At 53.8% G+C, this 14,567-nt stretch overlaps 1 long non-coding RNA gene across 4 annotated transcripts; it reads right to left on the bottom strand.

Moving 5' to 3' along the window:
- Positions 1-8,564: 8,564 nt before the first annotated feature.
- LOC106022091 lies at positions 8,565-13,425 on the bottom strand. Of its 4 annotated transcripts, none has more exons than XR_005873125.1 (5): positions 13,033-13,425; positions 11,384-12,401; positions 10,348-10,512; positions 9,617-10,002; positions 8,565-9,043 (listed from the first exon to the last, which is right to left on the bottom strand). It is a non-coding gene; the product is annotated as an uncharacterized LOC106022091 (long non-coding RNA). The 4 variants fall into 4 exon arrangements; XR_005873126.1 differs by lacking the exon at positions 13,033-13,425 and having other exon boundaries at positions 11,384-11,500; positions 12,051-12,771; XR_005873123.1 differs by lacking the exon at positions 13,033-13,425 and having other exon boundaries at positions 11,384-12,771.
- Between the last annotated feature and the right edge of the window lie 1,142 nt (positions 13,426-14,567).

Here is a 14,567-nt window from a genome sequence, read left to right as displayed (position 1 = left end):
CCATCTTAAAAAGTAAAAAGGAGGGAGATGCGGTGTGTGTGTGCGCGTGCATGTGTGCGTGCATGCGTGCGTGCGTGCGTGCGTGTGTGTGTGTGTGTGTGTGTGTGTGTGTGTGTGTGTGCGCGCGCGTGCATGTGTGTTAAGTTCCCAGGAGAGTCTGGCTTTAGACATTGCTCAATCCTGCAGCTCTTAGCTCTCCTTTACTGTGTGTCAGCTTCATTCCCAAGCAGGCTTGCCCACAGCCGGAAGAAGCACACGTCATTCCTATGTAAGCCAGGGTGTGTGATGGGGGCCAGGTTCAGGATGCCCAGTGGGGTGGACGGTGGACAGAGGGGGGAGGACAAAATCCCAAGGAGGCCCAGCTTTCAGTGGTCAGTTGGGTCACGTGAAGTCCTGTCTGGGGACGGGGGCTGGGTCTTTTTCAGGAATCACAAGAGCTGCTTGTGAGAGACTCTTCAAAAGAAAATGAGGGGGCTGGAGAGATGGCTTAGAGGTTAAGAGCACCGGCTGCTCTTCCAGGGGTCCCGAGTTCGATTCCCAGCAACCACACGGTGGCTCAAAGCCATCTGTAATGAGATCTGGTGCCCTCTTCCTGTATGTAGTCTCTATATGTAGACAGAGTGCCTTATGCATAAGATAAATAAACCTTAAAAAAAAAAGAAGCCGGGCGTTGGTGGCGCACGCCTTTAATCCCAGCACTCGGGAGGCAGAGGCAGGCGGATCTTTGTGAGTTCGAGGCCAGCCTGGTCTACAGAGTGAGTTCCAGGACAGCCTCCAAAGCCACAGAGAAGCCCTGTCTCGAAACCCCCCCAAAAAAGAAAGAAAGAAAGAAAGAAAGAAAGAAAGAAAGAAAGAAAGAAAGAAAGAAAGAAAGAAAACGAGCCATTTCGAAGAACAATAAATGCACCTGCTTTGGGGCAATAGAAAGCAAAACCCCGTGGGACAGAGGAGGGAGTGACCAGTCTTGTAAGCACAGCTTGAAGCACCCTCCCCTCAGCACCCCTTCCGGCTGCTCCCGGTTCAGGGTCCCCTCTTCCCCTGCGTCTGCAGATCTCCGTGGCAGTGCAGGTGGCCACCAGGGGGCACTGCTGCCTTGGCGCTTGAGAATTTAGGGCTCTTCAGGCTTAAGCCAAAAGGGGGCGCTCTGTTCAGTGGCAGGAGAAAGCTCAACAGAGCTTTCTGTTTCTCAAGATTTTCCTTTTACATTCTAAGTTTGTTTATTTTTATTTTTTTTTCTTGCTTTGGGTTTTTTTTTTTCTTTTTGAGACCAAATCTCACTATGTAGTCCTGGCTGTCCTGGAACTCTCTATGACAATTAAGCTAGCTTTGAACTCCCAGACCCCTGCCTCTACCTCCCAAGTGCTGGGATCAAGGGCCTTGCCACTACATCTAGTTTTTTTTTGGGGGGGGACAGGGGTGCGGAGGCAGGTTCTCCCTGTGGGGCCATAACTGGTCTGGTACTCTATGTGGCCCCAGCTGGCCTTGAATATGTGACAATCCTCCTGCCTCAGGTCTTTCCCAGTGCAGGGATCCGGTGGCACACACCACCACCGCCAGCTTAAGATGCCAACCGATAAACATGAGAACACACAGGTGATCAGCCGCAAACTCCAGAGAGACTTCTTCAGAAGCCCTTGGACGGACTCACGGTCCATTTTCTGGGGAAAATGATGTAGCCATCAGCACCTAAGCCCCAAGGCCTTAGTAGGGTCCGTCTTCACCATGCATTGCCAATCCAGACTCTGACAGCCCCACATGTGACTTGTAGAACACTGCCCCTCGGGGTTCACCCCAAACTGTCTCGTCTGTGGCATTTTGGGGGTCAGGTTAATGTTGATGTGTTAGAAATGAGTGATACTCACCTAGCATGCTCAAGGCCCTGGGTTCGGATCCCAGAAACACACATACACACACAATTGTATGCAGAGATTTGGAGGGGGGTGACCATAAATGTTCCCCTTGTAACTGTCAGCTGAAAATGTGCTGTTCTTGTGTTTTAGAAGCTTGAAGTCTCTCCAGGAGCACGATGCCCCATGGAGGGTCTGCACAGATATATTTTGGAGGAGGAAGTATGTCTGTGCAGAGGACACAGTGGAGAGAGAGAGCATATGGCCCAGCCTTGAGAGCCCCAGAGGATTATGGCCATAGGGGATCTGGTAGGGATTCGGACACGTTTTTATTTCTTTTCCATTGCTATGACAAGACACCCAGGAGTGGTTATTCAGAAATGAAGTTTAAGGGCTTGAAGAGATAGCTCAGCAGTAAAAGTGCTTGGCGTCCTTTCAAGGGACCTGAGTTCCGTTCCCAGCACTCCTATTGGGCTGTTCACAACCACCTGTAACTCCAGCTCCGGGAATCTGGCGCTTTCTTCTGGCTTCCAAGAGCACTAGCACTAATACACGCATGCATGCGCGCACACACACATGCACACACACACACACACACTTTAGAGGCCAGTCTGGGCTACATAGAATCTGTTCCAAAATAGAGGTGTGGGTATTTTCCTGCAGTCCAAAGTGATGCAGCCCGTGGCACCCGGTAATGCTGCGGAACGGCCCATGGGGAAAAGATCACTGGACGAGACCGCAAGCAGAGAGCGGGCGGGGCTAGCCTTGTCCTTCTGGAATAAACACTCTTGGGCCCCACTAGTGCTTTGTGGTCCCCTCGCACTGGCTGGCTCTGTGTCAGCTTCACGCAAGTTGGGGCCATCCGGGATGTGGGGACTTCAATGGAGAAAAAGCCTCTATCAGACTGGCCTGGGGGAAGACTGCGGCGCATTTTCTTGATGTCAGAGGGCCCAGGGTGGTGGTGCCATCCCTGGACAGGTGGTCCTGGCTGCTATGAGAACACAGGTTGGCGGGGCTGGAGAGATGGCTCAGAGGTTAAAAGCACTGTCTGTTCTTCCAGAGGTCCTGAGTTCAATCCCCAGCAACCACATGGTGGCTCACGACCATCTGTAATGAGATCTGGTGCCCTCTTCTGGCCTGAAGGCATGCAGGCAGAATACCATATGCATAATAAATAAATATTTAAAAAAAAAAGAACACAGGTTGGGCCAGCTGTGAGGAGCAAACCAGTAAGTGGCATCGCTCCAGATCCTGCCTCCAGGCCCCTGCCCTGACTTCCCTCAGTGATGGAGGGTGAGCAGAAGTGGTAAGCTGAAATGAACCCTTTCCTCCCTAAGTTGCTTTTGGTCATGGCGTTCCATCAATCACAGCAACAGGAACCCTAAGACGCCTTCCTTCCAAGCACTAGCACCCCCCAAAACCCTTTCTCTAGGCCTTGCCTCTCAGTCCCTGATGACCAAGCTTCCAAGGGGCCACAAAGGGGCACAGCAGATTTTTCTTAAGAGTTATTTATTATGCATACAGTGTTTTCCCAGCACGTATGAGGGGGCACCAGGTCTCATCACAGATGGTTGTGAGCCACCATGTGGTTGCTGGGAGTTGAACTTGGGACCTCTGGAAGAGTAGCCAGTCCTCCTTGCTGGCTCTAGCCCTAGGGGCAACCAGATGAAAACCACAGAGGAACACCAGGGCCAGTTACTGTGTGGCAGGAGAGTATACGTCAAGGCCCTCCCCCAGCATCTTCATTCTCCGTTGCCATGAGACCCTAATGCCCTCAACTGGCAGGGGAGGGGTTCCCAGTCTTGGCTTTTCAGCCTCCAGAAAACTTTCTCTCTCTTCACTCCTGTATTCACATTGTTTAAAAAACAGACAAGGCAGGGTCCCATGTAGCCCAGGCTAGCTTAAACTCATTACGTAGCTGAGGATGCCCTTTAAGCCCCTCATCCTCCCGTCTCAGCCTCTTGGGTGCTGGAATGACAGACATAAACCCACCCCTGCCCTTTCTATTGAGACAACACCTCGGTGGGAAGGCATGGGGGCTGGGGCAGACGGTCACAGCAGTTGGAACCGGAACCGGAAGCTCTTGGCACCTTGCTGGAGAGAACCAACCAGGAATCAGAGCCCAGCAATGACCGTCACCCCCCAGGTGACCTCTGTCTTCCAGCTATGCTTCCTGCCTCAATGGTCCCCTCTGGGACCAGCACCACCAGCTGGGAACCATGTATCCAGATGCAGGAGACGGAGGGGGATATTTGAGATTTAAACTGTAGCCCAGGCTGGCCTAGAACTTGCCATCCTCCTGTTTGGGGGTCCTGGCTCCATACCCAGCTCCATTCTTCTCTTCTGCCTACAGAAGAACCTCTGCACAGGGCTCCGTGCATGAGCACGGTCGAGAGTAATGTGTGCTCTCTTTCCCAAGCTAGCTCTTACTGGAGTGCAAACGCTGCCGTGATTAACGAGGGCCCTGAAGGCCATTAATTTTACACTCAGAAGTAATTGTTGGGGAAGGTTTAAACGGTGGTGTGCGTAGGGAGATGAATTTTTGGTTTCTGCATAAAAGCAATGTCATTACAATAATGTGAGTTACTCAAGGAGCCGCTGTTCTGCCTTACAGATGCAAAACAAACCGCCCCAACCCAGCAGTGGGTAATAACCCTTCTATTGGGCTTCCATGCTGGTTCCACGGCATGGAAGGTTGGCCAGGGATAGCTGTGTCTGCTACATGACACGCTGCACTCGGTTAGCAACAAAAAGGACAAAGGACTTGGTGCGGGAGGGACTTTGGAGGCTTCTTGACCCATAGTCTGTGTCTAGGCTGGAAGGCTGGCCTCCAAGGGGACCACCGGTGTATCTTCTGTCTGAGTGACTTGAGCTCTCTCGAATCGTGGCTGCCTCAGGACATTTGCACTTCTTACAAGGTAGCCAGGGCTCCAGAGGGAGTGAGTATTTCAGAAACTTCCACCATTGACATTCTAACCTTGTTTTTGCTTTGCTTTTGTTTTTGTTGTTGTTTGGTGAACTGATTTTTTTTTTTGCGGGGGTGGTGGGGAAGGGATGGTTTCTCTGTGTATCTCTGGCTGTCATGGAACTCACTCTGTAGACCAGGCTGGCCTTGAACTCAGAGATCTGCCTGCCTCTGCCTCCCGAGTGCTGGGATTACAGGCGTCTAGCCTGTTTTTGCTTTTCGGTTAGCCAGTGCAATTGCCAATCTGCCTGAACTCTAAGGGGTGGGGATGAAGAGTTGGGGTCCAGTTTTTAGAACAGCCATTGGATCAGTTGGCAGCTGACAGCAGGGAAATGGACTCTCTTTAAAGGTCCAGCCTCAGGGAGCTTCCTGCTGCGGCCTGAAAGATGCTTTGGCAGGAGAAATGGTTGTCACACGAGCGTGGCGTTCTGAGTTTGATCCCTAGGACACACCTAAAAGGCTGAGCACAGCAGTGTATACCTGTGACCCTAGAGCTGAGGAAACAGAGAGGGGAATCTTTGGGAATCACTGCCAGATAGGCTAGCCCATCTGTGTGCTCCTGCTTCAGTGAAAGACCCTATCTCAAACAGTATGGCGGAGAATGTCAGAGGAAAAGCCTGTCCTACACACACACACACACACACACACACACACACACACTCACTCACATATGCATACTCACTCACCCACTCTCACACTCACACATACACTCACACACTCACATACACACACTCACCCACACATACACTCATATATTCACATACACTCACATACACACATACATTCACATACACACTCACACATACACACTCACACATACACACTCACTCACATTCACACACACTCACATACACACATACACACACTTATATTCACTCACACACACTCACATACACACATACACACATTCACACACACACTCACACATACACACACTCAATCTCACACACACACACACACACACACACGAAATGAAGATCTACCTCTTAAAGTTGCGAGTAACAAAATTTGTGACTATAGTAACTTCTAAAATTTGTTTTTGATTTTGGTTTTCGAGACAGGCTTTCCCTGTGTGTATCTCTGGTTGTCCTGGAGCTCACTCTGTAGACCAGGCTGGCCTTGAACTCAGAGATCCGCCTGCCTCTGCCTCCCCAGTGCTGGGATTAAAGGTGTGCTGGGATTATCTGACAGCAAATTTTGTGTGTGGAAGGAGGAGTCCGTGCCACGGGGCACATGTGGGAGTCAGCGGACAGTAATTGTAATTTCCCTTTGGCCGCTCTCTCCTTCCACCATGCCAGACCTGGGGACTGCACTCAAATTGTCTGGTTTGGTGGCAAGTGCCTTTACTCACTGAGTCATCTTGCTGGACCTGTAGTAAATTTAAAATACATTTTCCAGCTTGCACAATTTTGGAGGTTGGTCTAAACTGAGATTATTTGGCTTCTAGAAAATACTAACTTTTTAGATGTGTATGTGAGTGTGAGTGTGCGTGCGCACATGCGCACATATGTGTCCGTGAGTGTGGGTGTCCACAGAGACCAGCAGTATCGGATCCCCCTGAAGCTGGAGTTACAGGTCATTATGAGCCATCTGACGTGGGTGCTGGGAATTGAGCTCCCAGCCCTCTGGAAGGGGGGCATGCTCTCCAGCACCCCCCACTTTCCTTTTCTTAGAGAAAGACTCTCATTGTGCAGCTCATGCTGGCCTCGAACTCTCCACTTGCCTCCTAAGTGCTGGGGTGACAGACATGTGCCACTTTGAAGATGGGGTCCCCATTCCAGGCTCTGAGTCAGATGTCATCCTGAATCTCTGCAGACACAGTTCTGAGCTCTTCCTGTTCCCACTTGAGTCTCCAGGTGGTTCTCTAGTCCCGTGCATGTGTGTATGTGTGTGTGTGCGCGCGTGCACGTGTGTGCATGTGTGTGCATGCGTGCGTGTGTATGTATATATGTATTGGGTGGGACATGTATGGAGGTCAGGGTCAGCTCTCTCCTTCCACCATATGGGTCCTTGGGACTGAACTGGGGCTGTCAAGTTTGGCGGTAGATGCCTTTACCTGTAACGCCATTGTCACCGGCCCCTCCAGGCGAATTTCTCCCCTGCCTCTTGGTCCCCTTCTAACAGTTCCAAATGCTGGAGGACAGGCGTCCCCACCACACATGCCTGGCCCTGGGCAGCCTGCAGTCATGTATCCCCTCTATGTCAAACACTTCCTCAGTTTCCCTGTCTGTAACCACAGCTGCACTCCTGCGCCGTCCTGTGCACAGGGATCAGACCTCTTTTGGGGTCCTGGGAGCTGGTGATAGCACTACCAATTGAGCAATCCCCAGAGACCCCGTCTCCTTCCTTCCTCCTTCCTCCACCTCGCAAGCCCGCATCCAGTCCTGCAACAGTCAGACTAGGGGGGTAAGAGCAATGCATGGGAGCTTCCCAGGCTCCGTGTGTACCAGTTCACCCGAGTCTCACCCTCACCGCCCCCCCACCCCCGCAGGGCCCACCACCCAGGTTGTAAGGTAAGGGTGGTCACCCAGTACCTGGGATCCCCGTGGAGATGTTTCAGCTACAGTCTGGATATCGTGGATGCCTCTGGGGGCGCCAAAGTGCCCCAGACTTGTGAAGAAGCAGGAAGCCCGCTATTGGAGTATTTAGGGGGGGCGGAGGAGGTATCCTAGATGACTCATCTGAGTCACTTCAAAGGGGCTTCAACAGCAGTCAGCTGAGGAGCTGACGATGACGTGGGCATCCTGGGGTGCCAACCTCCACGTCCCTGGTGACTATTTACAACGCCGAGGGTCATGGGACCTGCCTCGGATTTACTCGCAGGCTCCAGCACCCTCGCAGGCAGATCCACAGGGGGTGTTTCCATGGGGATTCTCAATCCATTCAGGCTGACAGCCAAGATGAACTCTCACTGCCAAGTGTGAGAGTCTGGGTTCAATTTCCAGTACTAAAGCAAAGCAAGGACCTGGACACTGCTGCCACGACCGAACCAACTCCCTTCTGCAAGACGTCCTCTGACCGCCACATGTGTACCGAGACTTAAAAAGATTAAGTGTCACACTAGCTCTGTGGCAATGGACGGGAAGGGTCCCATAACCCTCAGGGGACCCTCCCCTAAGATTTTAGTCACCACCCCCTCCTGCCCTGCTGCTGCTGACACTATGGGAAGGCTGGGATATGGCATGAGGATGGACTTTTTGGGGGGGGCGCCGCTGCTCTGAGTTGCCCACGCTCCTGTTAGTACCCTCAATAAACGTTTACTGGCTGAGCTGGGCTTGAGGGAGACTCTCCTTGGTCCATCACCTCCCTCCCTGTTTGGGGCAGACAAACAAACATTCCTTCCCGGTCTCTCCAGGAAAATCACAGAGACACAAGCAGCCGAACACACAAGGCCTCATCACGCTTGGGACCTGGAACCTAACTGGCCAGCCCTCTCCCCTGACTCACTTCCCCAGGGACCCGAGTAAGGACTGTCCCAGGCACCCCTCCCCCACACCTCATCCAGGCTGCTGTAAAGGAAGGCCTCACTGTCACCACCCCTGGATCCCGGCAACTGTGGTTTCTTTTCCACACCATTGGTCCTCAAGGGGCCTGGCCATCGGCAATCATGGGGAGCTTGTTGAAATGCATATCCTGCCTGGACTAACCTTCTGGGTGAGCGTTAGCTAGCCCTAGGAGAGCCTGACAGCCACAGATCTGAGTTCGGTGTCTTAGTTGCCTTTCTGTCTCGTGATGGGACACCATGACCGTGGTAGCTTATAAACAGCATTTAATTCATGGCCTACAGTTGCAGAGGGTTCGAGTCCATGACCATCACGGAGGGGAGCATGTGGCAGGCAGGCAGGCAGGCAGGCAGGCAGGCAGGCATGGCGTTGGAGCCGAGGCTGAAAGCTCACATCTGATCCACAAGCAGGAGAGACAGAGAGACCTAACTGGGAAGGGCATGGAGTACTTCTGTTTTTCTTGTCCGGTATTTGTTTTATTTGTATTTGTGTGTGTTTGCATCTGTCTGGGGCACTGGATCCAGAAGAGTTGCAGGCAGCCATGAACCACCCAGTGTGGGTGCTGGGAACCAAACTCCGGTTCTTTGCAAAAGCAATACGTGTTTTTAACCGCTGAGCCGTCTTTCCAGCGCCTTGTCTTTCTTTCTGAGTCTCGCTGCGTAGCACAGGCTGGTCTGGCGTGTGCCACTGCAGGCTTGGGCTTGTGATGCTAAGATGGGATCCAAGACCTTGCAAATAACGAGGCAAGCAAGTGCTTAGCCCATGAGCTTCGTTCCCAACCCCTCCCCCCATTTTCATGCTCCTCCTGCCTGACAGAATCAAGTAAAGCCAGTGCGGGGCATGGCATCCATCTAAAGAGGCAGGGTCACACCCCAAAGGTCCTAGGGGAGTGTAGTGGTTTGCATGAAATGCCCCCTCCTCCCCGATACTTGGGTGACTGAATGTTTGGTCCCCAGCTGATAGCAGTGTTTGGGTAGGTTTACGAGGCGTGGCATCGCTGAGGAAGCGTGTCGCTGGGGCAGGCTTTGAGGTCTCAGAAACCACACCCTGCTTCTGATCTGTGGCCTCTGCTTCCTCTTCACAGTGTGAGATCTCAGCTGCTGCTCAAGCCACAGTTCTGCCCCGCCCCTTGTCATGTTGTCCCCACCATTACACGGACCCTCACCCTTCAGAGCCCTGAGCCGCAAATGAACCCTTCTATAAATCGCCTTGGTCATGGCGTTTTATTTCAGCATGGAAAAGAAACTAGGACAGGGCGTCTCAGGTCCCGTCCTGGGAGTCTGGTAAGCACACAGACTCACCCCTACATGTGATTGGTGGCTTTATGATGTCCACCGCAGTGCCTTAAGGAGGCTGACGCTGGCTTCCTCGTCTCCTGGGACTAGTGTCACTTTGCATATCCGTCATGCTGCATGAGACCTATGCCTGTGTCCAAATGTGGGAGCAGAGGAACCCAGGAGGTGCCCTCTGCTCCCACACCGGCTGTCTCCACCACACAGCTGCAATACCCGTTTCCCCAGCCAGTTGCTCTCCCAGCCTAGTCCGCTGAGCCTTCATTGCCTGCCTTCCGCGGGGTGGGGCTACTCAGGCTTGCAACTGAGCTGGCAGGTGGCCTGGTCCACGTGGAGACCTGTCTCTGTGACCGCTGTGCTCCTCCCCCTTTGGGGGTGCTGTGCTGGCGGAGAGTCTGTACACAGCAGAGAGGAACTAACAAAGTAGGTCCAGGTGCAAGACCTCCGCATGAACCCTAGCAAAAGCCAGGCAGCGGGTGGCAAGGGGCACTCGCCCTGGATTTCACCACGCCCACTGCCCCTCCCACCTGACAGTCCACGCCCACTGCCTCGTCCACCTGACAGTCCACGCCCACTGCCTCCTCCCTACCGTCAGTCCACGCCCACTGCCCCTCCCACCTGACAGTCCACGCCCACTGCCTCCTCCCTACCGTCAGTCCACGCCCACTGCCCCTCCCACCTGACAGTCCACGCCCACTGCCCTTCCCACCTGACAGCCCACGCCCACCGCCTCCTCCCACCTGTCAGTTGGGATGGCTTCCCTCGTGAACGCTGGTGGGATTTCAGCTTTGGCTCCTTCAGGTACTCCAGCCGTGCCATTATCAGTGCCGCCTCGGTGACTCCCACCCTACTGGCTCCTCCCGCAGGCACAATCTTCCAGAACATACTTGGCAGTCCCTCGGGTTCTGCCCGGCAAGAGAAAGAGTCCCCAGGAAACCCAAACATCAGTTCATAGTGCCACGGCAGCTTTGATTGGCTCCTTCTTGAATGTGTCCTGTGGCTTGGGGACAGGGTTCTCCAATTGGTGTCTGCCTGACCCAGGCTTGGCCCCTGGGGAGATGGCCTGGCAGAGGCTGGGATGAGGTTAGTGGTGGCACTAGGTACTAGCCAGTGCCCAAAGGACAAATGTCTACTTCCCGTGTCCTTGCCTGGCTGCCAGGTCATCTTTGTCAAGAGAACTAAGCAATTTCAGCAGTCACAGTCATTGTGACCATGATTTCCAGTTCCAAGGATTAAAGCCAGGGCTTTGTGCATCTAAGACAAGACCTTTATCGGTGAGCCACACCCCAGCCCCTCACTGGGGGATTCTAGGCAGAGGCTCTATCACTGACGCACACCCTCAGCCCCTCACTGGGGGATTCTAGGCAGGGGCTCTATCACTGAGCCACACCCCCAGCCCCTCACTGGGGGATTCTAGGCAGGGGCTCTACCACTGAGCCATACCCCCAGCCCCTCACTGGGGGATTCTAGGTAGGGACTTTCTACTAAGCTGTATCCCTAACCCCTTTTTGTGTTTTCTATTTTGCTAAGCTGTCCCTGCTTGGTGTGAGCTTCCCATGCTCTATCCTCAACTCCGGTGTAGCTGAGGGTGCATGTCCACATTACCAGGACTGGCTCTGCTGCTGCCTTTTTTTTTTTTTTTTTTTTTTGGGCAGGGTCCCAAACTATGCAGCCCAGGCTTGCCTTGATCTTATATCCTCCTGCCTCAGCCTATCCCAAGTCCTGGGATTACAGATCATTCCATTCTCCTTCAAGGTAAGGAATGCCTCCACTCACCTCTGCAGCACTGAGGGAAATCCACATCCCAAAGCCAGGCTGCCTTGGTGAGAACCAGGCTCTGCCACTCTCTGTGTGCCCTTGGGAAAGTTACTTAGCACCTCGGTGCCTGTTTCCCTTAAAAAAAAAAAAACATCAAGGTCAAGAGTGAGGCCCCCACATCCACCTGTGCAGTCGTGAGAGATCCAGCATGTTAAAGGCTCGCTGTCGTGAAGAGCAGACGCCCCAGAGAAACAGGTTAAAAAAAAGCATCGCAAATGCTCCCCCTTCTGTTACCACTAGAAGGGGCACGGGAAACACACGGCGGCCCACAGTTTGATCCTGCCACATTCGATGCAGCTGCCAGCCTCAGTAACTCTGTAAACAGTGGATGAATCCTGGGTGGGGAGGAGGGGGGTGGGGAAGGCCTGTTAGCCTAGTGCTTGGAAGGTTGAAGCAGGAGGATCGTTCAGTCTAGTCTGGGCTATAGAGCAAAACCTTATCTCAAGGAAACAAACAAACACTGAGTGTCATAGCTTCAGGACACCTATGGTTTCTGAGCCCCTGAAGACACGGGGGCTGCCCTGGTTGCAGGGGGCTGGTGGCCACAGGGCAGGGTGACCCACCCTGGAAGAGCTGCCCAGGTGACAGAGCTGAAATTCGAAGCCCAACAAGCAAACTGCAGAACCTGTGATCTGATGGCTGCTCACACTGAGTCAGGACAAAAACCGATTAGGACTTTGGCCTGAGGTTCTTCACTGTTTCCAACAGGGCACCAAGAGCTGCAGAGGCTGGCAGCGAAGGCTGGCCAGGACAAGGCAGGAAAGCAGGCCTGGAGGTGGCCCTGCCGAGAGACCCTGTGATCTCCCTCCCAGCCGCTGGCAGGGACACGGGACGTGTGGAGTCTTCCAGGGACAGGGACAGGCCCCACGCAGCGGCAGCAGCGGCGGCGCCCGGCGGAGTTCCTGTTTGTTTCTTTTCCCTTAGTCGGGATTACAGGTCACATTTACTTTTGCAGCTCTGAGGACAGAATGCAGACCTGCATGAGAGGCAAGGGAGCCACAGCTGAGTCACACGCCAGCCCTGAAGAGCTGACAAATAGCTTCAGGCCCTTTCCAAGGCTCCTGGCACAAGAACCAACCCTGTGGCCATCATCACCGCTACCCCCACCACAACCATCACCACTACTCCAACCTCCGCTCTACCGCCACCGTCATCACCGTCAGCCACCATCACTGGCACCATAATCACCACCACCAGCATCACCTACACCATGGTGAGGATTCAGGCATTTTGCTGGCCCGCCCCTGTCACCTGGCAGAGTGCACTCAGGCGGTACCCTGGTCAGCCCAGGGTTCCATGACAACTAGTCTGCACGCAGGTGCAAAGGACCCTTTAAAAGACAGACCCCGCCCACTTACATACTCTCCCTCTCTTCCCGCTGTCCCCCTGGGGCAGACAGGACTTTTCCTGTCTCCCTCTCCTCTTCTGCCCTCTGTCTCTGTGTCTCTTCTCCTCTTTTCTCTTTCCTTCCCCCCACCCCTTCCCTTCCTAATAAAACTTCTCACCCAAGCTCTGTCTGCTTGGCGTGTGTGTCCCTAGCCTCGGTCACCCTCTCCGACCACGGAATCCGCGAAGGCTCACTGCGCTTTACCCACAACAACTATCACCTCCAATACTTCCTCTGTCAATCATCACCATCACCATGGCCACCGCATCTTCTTAGCGGTCCCTCGGCGGCCCTCCGCCCTTTCAATCACCCTCCGCTCCTGTGGTGGTGGCACTCTTCTGGTAGGGAATGCCTCCAGCCAAGCAACGCTCACGGAGCTGTCATGGAGCCCAGGATGTCTTCCTCTACCCCAGCCTGCTCTCCACACAGCCTCTGTCAGCTCTGAGGCTCGCACCCCAGCTCCTGAGCACACATGGCCTCTTGACACAGCCGCCTGGCACCCTATCAGGAGGGCTGTCTGTGACTTGTGCTTTGGGCTCAGTGGCCTGGTCCAGCATGGCTGTCCCATGTGAACAAATGCATAGGCCCGGAGACACCCCCTGGCAGGGTATGTGAGCCACCCTGCTGCTGTGGGCACTCTACCCCCTTCCCCAGAGGGCATTAAAAGCCCCCCATCCTCACGGTTCCCCTCTTGGTTTTCTCCCCTTCCCCTGGGACCACCCGGAGACACTGCGCTCACGTTAACCCTGGATTTATTAATTCGGCCTGGTCAGCAGAGAGACTTAATATCGGCTTATAGAAAGCTCTCAGGGGCAACCTCTCCCCAGATTCACGGCTGTGAAGAGAGGGACACAGTAAAGCCCAGGACACTACAGTGTCCTCCTCTTCCAAAAACCAGTATTTCTTGTTGCAGTCTTCAAAGAATGTGGAGGCCTTGGTAATCCTCTCTGAGACCTGGGACTTTTGTCCAGGACCCACAGGGCTGGCTATGTTTCCTCCCCCTGAGGGCCCCTGCCCACAAGGGTTCCTTTGTTGATGGTTGAAAGCTCCACAGCTCCACCCCTCCCGCCCCACCCCCTTCCAGGAAGGGAACCGGCTTCCAGGATTAGTCATGCTGTCTGTATCCCACACAACAGTCCTATTGAAGCCAAAAGGGCAGCCCCGCGGAGGACTGGCTATTATTATCCCAGTTGCCTCAAGGGAAACTGAGGACCCGCCTGAGGGCTGTGCGGGCCGTGCGGGCCCGGGGCCATATGAGGAGAAATGTCATCGCTGGGGTTGGATCCCAGGGGCCTGGCTGTGAGTTCCCGCCCTCTCCACCTGCACAGGCTTACTGTGTTCTCTGCAGTGGTGCCTGTCTTCAGAAAGATGGGGGCCTGAATCATGCTGTGGGGTGTGGGACACCAAAACTCACTCGGCTGCTCAGAAAACATTTCTGAGCTTTTGTCAGGTACCTGTGTGTTCCGTTTGGGGCAGGTGGCAGCTCGGGAGACAGCCAAGCCCCTTCCTCAGTCCCTTTCAGAAGGGAAAGAGACACAATTAATACCCAGATATTAAATTGTGTGCCAGGAAGTGATATCAGGCAGAAAGTGGACTTTGAGGGGCTGGGGGAGAGGGCTCAGTGGTTAAGAACGCTGACTATTCTTAATAGCTTTCCAGAGAACCCAGGTTCGATTCCCAGCACCCACATGGTGGCTCACAGCCATCTGCATGTAACTCCAGTTCCAGAGACTCTTATACCCTTTTCTGGTCTTC

This window comes from Mesocricetus auratus, unplaced genomic scaffold (genome assembly GCF_017639785.1).
Source record: "Mesocricetus auratus isolate SY011 unplaced genomic scaffold, BCM_Maur_2.0 Super-Scaffold_100046, whole genome shotgun sequence".
In the NCBI taxonomy this organism is placed as follows: domain Eukaryota; kingdom Metazoa; phylum Chordata; class Mammalia; order Rodentia; family Cricetidae; genus Mesocricetus; species Mesocricetus auratus.
This window is presented reverse-complemented; position numbering and strand designations above follow the sequence as displayed.